At 34.9% G+C, this 6716-nt stretch overlaps 1 long non-coding RNA gene across 1 annotated transcript; it reads left to right on the top strand.

Annotated features, from left to right (window-relative positions):
• The first annotated feature begins 1774 nt into the window (after positions 1 to 1774).
• LOC121718265 lies at positions 1775 to 2451 on the top strand. The gene is made up of 2 exons (XR_006033901.1): positions 1775 to 1856; positions 2366 to 2451. It is a non-coding gene; the product is annotated as an uncharacterized LOC121718265 (long non-coding RNA).
• The last annotated feature ends 4265 nt before the right edge of the window (positions 2452 to 6716 follow it).

Raw genomic sequence — 6716 nt, forward strand, 5'->3', positions numbered from 1 at the left:
GGCTTAATTATCTTCAATTTGAACAGTGACATACAGTTTTTTTTTTAAATAATTTCAGTATCTATTCTCAAATATGCTCAGATACATTGTGCATATAATCATATAAGCTGTTCTAAGGTCTATAGATGTAATTTTTTGTGTGATAGCCAAATTACTTACCATTATTTATCCTTATTTTAATAAAAATGTTTTTGTAACAGGGTTGTAACAGGGTTGCAAATTGAGTCATAACAATTATCTGTAGAAATCCATTAGAAATTCTGATATTAGGCCTATCTATTGCAAATAATCACAAATATCTAACCAAAATTTGTTTATTTTCAGCTGTAATTGAATGTATTGTGGCACACTATGCTGCAATGACGCTGTACTAACAGAAGACATTCTGGCAATTTATTTAAAATATGTAAATAATGTTTAATTATAAAAATAAATTCATTTTTATAATTTAACTCTGCATATTTAATCATAAATATATCAAAGTTAACAAAAAATACCCTGATAACTATGATAGTAACCATATTACTTTTAATTAGAGTAACAGGGTTGCGAATTAATGCTAATATAGCATCTACCTTATGAACAGAAGCTAGCTGTGAAATTTAGCTATTTTACCAAGGTCAAGGACCAATGTGGTTATACAAATACAGAAAATAAAAATTGAAATTATTCAACATTAATCTTAAAACATGAGTAACAGGGTTGCGTGGTTAAGCTTTACGTACTCAACTAGACCAGAAAAGTTTGAAAATATATTAAAATTGCAAGAGGACACTCACCTGTGGTCTACATGTTTTTTGAAAATGATTGGATGATGTAATTTCTTGTTTGTAATATGACATAATATTTTAACCCTTCATCAGCCAGGCAAAAATAGTATTAGTAACAGGGTTGCGTGCACATTCGGGGACACAACTTCATAGCACAATAAATAGTATTCAAAATATGTTATAATCAAAGAAATTCTTTTTTATAGATACAATAGATGCATATCCGCAAAATACTGCAAAAGATAATATATTAAGGACTTATGTTAGCTGTTCAATTTGGTTTAAAAGTTGGTCATCAGGAGTCGGGGACAGGATAAAAACCCCATTTTAAGGGGTGTTCCAGAACTAATCGGTATTTTTAATCATGTAAAGGAACCACTTTTCCCCAGCAGATTATTATGTTTTGCTTTATGACAGTTTCACTTGCAGGTTATGTGAACATTTTTGTTATTTTGGACTTGAGTATTTGATATATCGGGGGGGGGGGGGGGGGGGGGGATCACACCAAATGTCCTCTAATTCTGGAATGTCCTGGTAACACAATGCTGGAAAAGTTGTGCAATGATTAAGAAAACAAAAGGAGAAATGTTTCATAACTAATTAGCTTAACTGGCAACATGATTGGGTATGGCAAAGAGCAGAGAGGCAGTCTCTTAGAGGTATGTAGGGTATTCATCACTCCCCTTAGGAAAAAGGAATGTTATTTTGGGACAAAATATTATAGGAATCTTATAGGAATACTATGTTGGGGCACACTATAGAAGTAGCCTATGCTATAGTATTTCTATAGTAGTCTTATAGTACTTCTACACTCTAAACCCAGATTTAGTTGTAATAAATATGTTAGGTGGTCACTACTAATGTTTGTGTGTTTTGTAAAAACTCTCGTCATAACTAAAATAAATGAGTTGATTGTACTATTTAAGTGAAATACAGTGCACTGATCATGTTAAGCAGAGACAGCGATAAATGTTATGTTTCTGCAAGGCAGAAATTCTGCCCATCAACCGTTCCTCCTGCTTCTCAGTCCAGATGAATGACTCCATGCCTCGTGCTGCTGTGACAAATAGGCTACTACATCAAATGGTGGGTGAACTTTCTGATGAACTTGTTGAAAAATTTAAATTCTGATGAAATAACCGAAAATTATGTTCAGTTTGACCAATAGTTAGCTAAATGTTTGTTTACGTGATTAACTTACATTAACCTGAGAAAAGTAAGGTAACATTAGCTCCGTTGTTAGCATGCTAGTAGTCTTTCGGACAGTTAGCTCATGGTAGCTACCTTCCAATGGGTGTGTATGCCAGATTATAACAATATCACATATGTTTTCATGTAAATATACTTGTCTTGGTGCTACAAAGTTTAATTCAGACTTTATCATTGAAATAGGTGTTTCTGTCTGTAGACAGTTTTAGCTAACCATAGCAGCACATGTTGGTTAGCTTTTGGCTAATGTTAGCCGATGTCCATGCACTTATTTGTTGCATTCATAGGTGATATAACAAACTTTTATTTCAACTGTGTAAATGAACATGGACTAAAAAATAGTTTTCTCATGTTCTTTTTTATAGGTTCTTAGTCTTTTTTTATAGGTTCTTCATCTACAGTGGATGTGGAATATTTATGAGTTTAAATGTTGTTTGTTCATGTTTTATCAATAATAAAAGGCATTCCTATACATTGTGATGAATTTCTTTTCAATTTTTAATAAAACAATTAAATTAATACAGTACCCTAATCTTAAAATAAAACAACAATAGGCCTATCTACAGAACTTAGTTCATATTTTAATGAATTTGTTAACATGCATTTTAACCTAGTTATTTTATACAACTGCAACTTCTGAAACAATAAGTTAAGTGAACTAAAGATTTTTAGTAAAGACTAGGCTACTAATGTAAGCTTAATTTGTCTACAGCATCAACATAGGTTGTTAGTTGACACAACTAAACATGTTTAGTTTTATGTTTTGTAAAAACTAGAATGGTTTAAGGCAATCGGTTTCCACGCAATTTTCTAGTAATGACAACTAGTTCGGGTTTAGAGTGTATGTCCCAAATTACTATAGTATTCCTATAAGATTATTTTATAAGATTCCTAGTACTTTTTCCTATGGGTCTCTCTGTGTAAACCTGTACATCTGTTTTTATTGCATTTTACACAACGTCCCAACTTTTTCTGATTTGGGGTTGTAGATTGGATGTTACATTATGGCTATTGTTGCATAGATCTGTGCGTTTAGGTAACTAGTACAATGCTTACAGTAAACATGCTATTCCTGCAGAAAACCCATAGCCAAATTACATGCCCGCAGGTAGGCCTGCTTTAAAAATAGGACAGGAAAAAAACATCATTCCAGCTATAACATTCAATAATGAATACTGAATATTATATTAATAAATATGCAGTGAGCAGAATTTATGCATGGCTGCATGTGATATTTTTTATAGATCAAAATTACAAACAGCTATTTTGAGTTACAGTTTTTCTCAGTCGCTTTGGTGCTTTTAGATCAGAATGAAAATTCTCATAACTAGTTCAACCTCCACAACATTTAGTCATTTGTGCACATCATTAGCAATTTCTCCTTCCTCTGAACAAATTGCAAATGCTTTTGGACATGTATCAGTTGCTTTCATATTCTCTGCTGTATAACATTATCATTTGCTTATGTCATGTCAGTCAAAATTAACTATACTTATTGATGCTCAATAGTCGTTCAAATTGTTGAACTAGTTATCAAATTCTGTCACGATGCTGTAGAATTGCAAAGAGCATATGTGAAACGTACATATTCAGTGTCTTGTACTCACTCCCCTAACTACAGCAATGTGTAACTTTACTGTAGTTTTCAAAGGCTATACAAGTAGTGTAGTGCTGTCTTGAGCATGTTCAGGTAGTGTTACTAAGTTCTGACCTTTTTTTTTGCATTGGAATACACTGCATAAACTGTCATAATGAAAACATGACAAAGCCATTTGACTGTCTTGTTCATAAACAATGGTGTCAAGACTTCTCATTTTGATGACACTGGCAGTTTCATTGACATTAATACTTTTGAGGAATGGACTATCCATTTCGAGCAAGTGACGTGCTTTTGCAGGTTATCCACTAGGAGTTTGCACTAATTGTTTTGAGAAATGCACTAACTGCTGTGCAAATGTTAATATGTGAGAAAAGCACCAAAGCGACTGAGAAAAACTGTAATTTAGTTTGTGGACTGGGGGTACAACCGGTACTGATTACTAGGGCCCCAAGGGGAGAGAGGGCCTGGAATATATTTTATTTTACCTGGATATTTTAATTTCATAATTAGCCAATATTTAATTTAAAAAAATGTCAGATGAATTGTAAAGTTTGTGTATTGGCTGAATAACATGAATGATTGACTGACTACACTTTGTATAGAAAAAAGTGAAGACTATCTAAGGTCTTAGATAGATAGATAGATAGATAGATATTCTATCCTAGTATCTGTATACATGGTGAAATAAAGTTGAATTGAATTGAATTAAATAGCTAGATAGACAGACAGACAGACAGACAGACAGATAGATAGATAGATAGATAGATAGATAGATAGATAGACAGACAGACAGATAGATAGATAGATGTGTTTCTACTGTTGGATCTAATCTGAGTCTGTGTTTCAATACTTGTGCGTTCATCTGTACATGGCATATGATGTTGTAGCCTACAAGAATGCCACTAGAGGAAACTTAATTTGTCTTTGTCATTTATCCTACAATTCGCCTTATTCATGTGGCGAACATTGTGTAAACCAAAGTAACAGTAAAGGACACTGACTATATCAGTACAGTTTTTCTCGATCGTTTTGATGCCTGTGTCAACTCTGACATCACATTCTCAAAACAGTTAACACCTGTGTCTGAACAAAAGCACTCTGGCCAAAATGACACATTTTGCTTGCAAAAGGCTGTTACTCTCTCAAAACACTTAAAACATGTAGCAAAAGCAAATCTGGCCTTCAAACAACACATCCTGTCGTCAAATCACTGTGTGATTTCAATCAATCATTACACACTGGACAACAAAATGCAAAATATCGTTCTCAAAATGAGCATTTTTGCTATGTCTGTTCCATTTATTTCTCATGTTTCTGGTATCAGAAAAACCTGAAAAGACTAAATGTACTGAACAAAAAATAATTGTATTCATTCCTCCCAAGATGTAACTGTCATTGACATGTAAGACTTACATTAGGCTACTGTAAGCACCTACAGATTTCATTAAACTACAACTTGTCATTTTTCATCAAAATAGACCTACAGTAAACACCTTTTGTACGGTTTTCTTCACCAAAGCTATACAATACAGTAATTTCTCTAAATGTGCCTTAGATCCATAGCCTATAGCAACACAGAACAGACATGGCATCTCTTATAAATAATGGATGATTGCTGATTGAAGAATTGTGCAAAGGAGTTTCACGCAGGTGCATCAGAGATTCAGACTTGTGCAAGGAATCTCTACCACCTGTGAAAAGATGTTTTCCTATTGTTTAGCACGGGGAAGCCAACTGAGTTTGGGCACTTTGAATGACAACTGTGTGAACTATTTTGCAAAAGGGTGTGTGAGAACTGTGTGAACCCAATGAAAATGGGTGAACACATTTGCAAGAGATGACTTCTGCTGTGCAAAGAAAGTGTTCATGAAGACCAAGTGGATCCCAGTTTCCTTAAGCAGGTCAAAGCAATCAAGAAAAACTGTAATACATGTTTGCCACCTACTGGTGAATGCAAAACACAAAATGGGTTGTGTACCCTGTAGCCTCGTTTTGGTTTACAATGGCCACCTTGTGAACAAGGCAATTTAATTCTCTGCTTCAGGGGCAGCAGCTTCAAAGCACTCATAGACTCTTTCACTCCCTCTTTCACGCTACTGCTCACCCCACCCAAGAGGTCACTGATAGGATGGGAAGGTCAGGATGGCTGTCTCCACTATTGTTTGCTATTAGTCAGTGACTAACTGATCACAGTAAGTGTGCTTGAGTAAATACCTTTTAAAATGTTGACTGGGCTATAGACTCCCCTGATAGAATTTACTTAATTCCTATAAAGTTTAGCCTATCGACACATACTGTAATACCCCTGATGTGTTTCTTGGCTTTTGTGTCCACAGTCCTATACCCTATGGATGTCATTGAGCAGTAGGAGTGATATCTGGTCATGATGAGATCATGCAGAAGGAGAGTCTGGCCCACTGTCCAAAACCTCAACTGATAATGTAGGCTACAGTTGGTTGGTTGTAGTTGGTGCTTCTGAGATTATGATTTATGATATCTGAGTTATGATTTTTGCCTTGATGGTAAGAACTGAGCTGAGTTATCTGGAGATCAAAACACATGACTGGTTAGTGGTGCACATTACTATAGGTTATATAATTTGTTTATTATCATAGGATTACATTTGTAATAGTGATGTTTATTAATATATTAGCCTACTATTCCAGTAGAGTTGGACAGAGCAGGCCTTCACAACATACCAAGCAGCATGTTATATGTGTTTTATAGTTTGCCACTCAAAACTTGTCTTATTTTTCATTGACATGTGTTGTGATATACACAGGAATAATAAGCGTAATACTCCATGATGCAGGATTCAGTGCACAATTAGCCGGTGGCAACCACAACACACGCCGCATACTATATCTAAGATCTACAAAAGTCCAGATCCTTCACAGTACAGAATGCATTACTGTAACTGCAGCTGCCAATCAACAACCTAGTTTGATTACTATGACACAAGAGGGTGCAGGATACAACCACAAACAACTGGCCAGTGACAGACGCAACATTTGCCACATGTTGTAGGCCCTACTTGGGATCTGTAACGTGGTGTAGTCTACGTGATACACAGGACTACGCAGTATACTCACTTAAAAAGCAACAAGAATTTAGTATACCACTTAAAATATGCAATG

The sequence above is a fragment of the Alosa sapidissima genome, chromosome 1 (genome assembly GCF_018492685.1).
Source record: "Alosa sapidissima isolate fAloSap1 chromosome 1, fAloSap1.pri, whole genome shotgun sequence".
NCBI lineage: Eukaryota > Metazoa > Chordata > Actinopteri > Clupeiformes > Clupeidae > Alosa > Alosa sapidissima.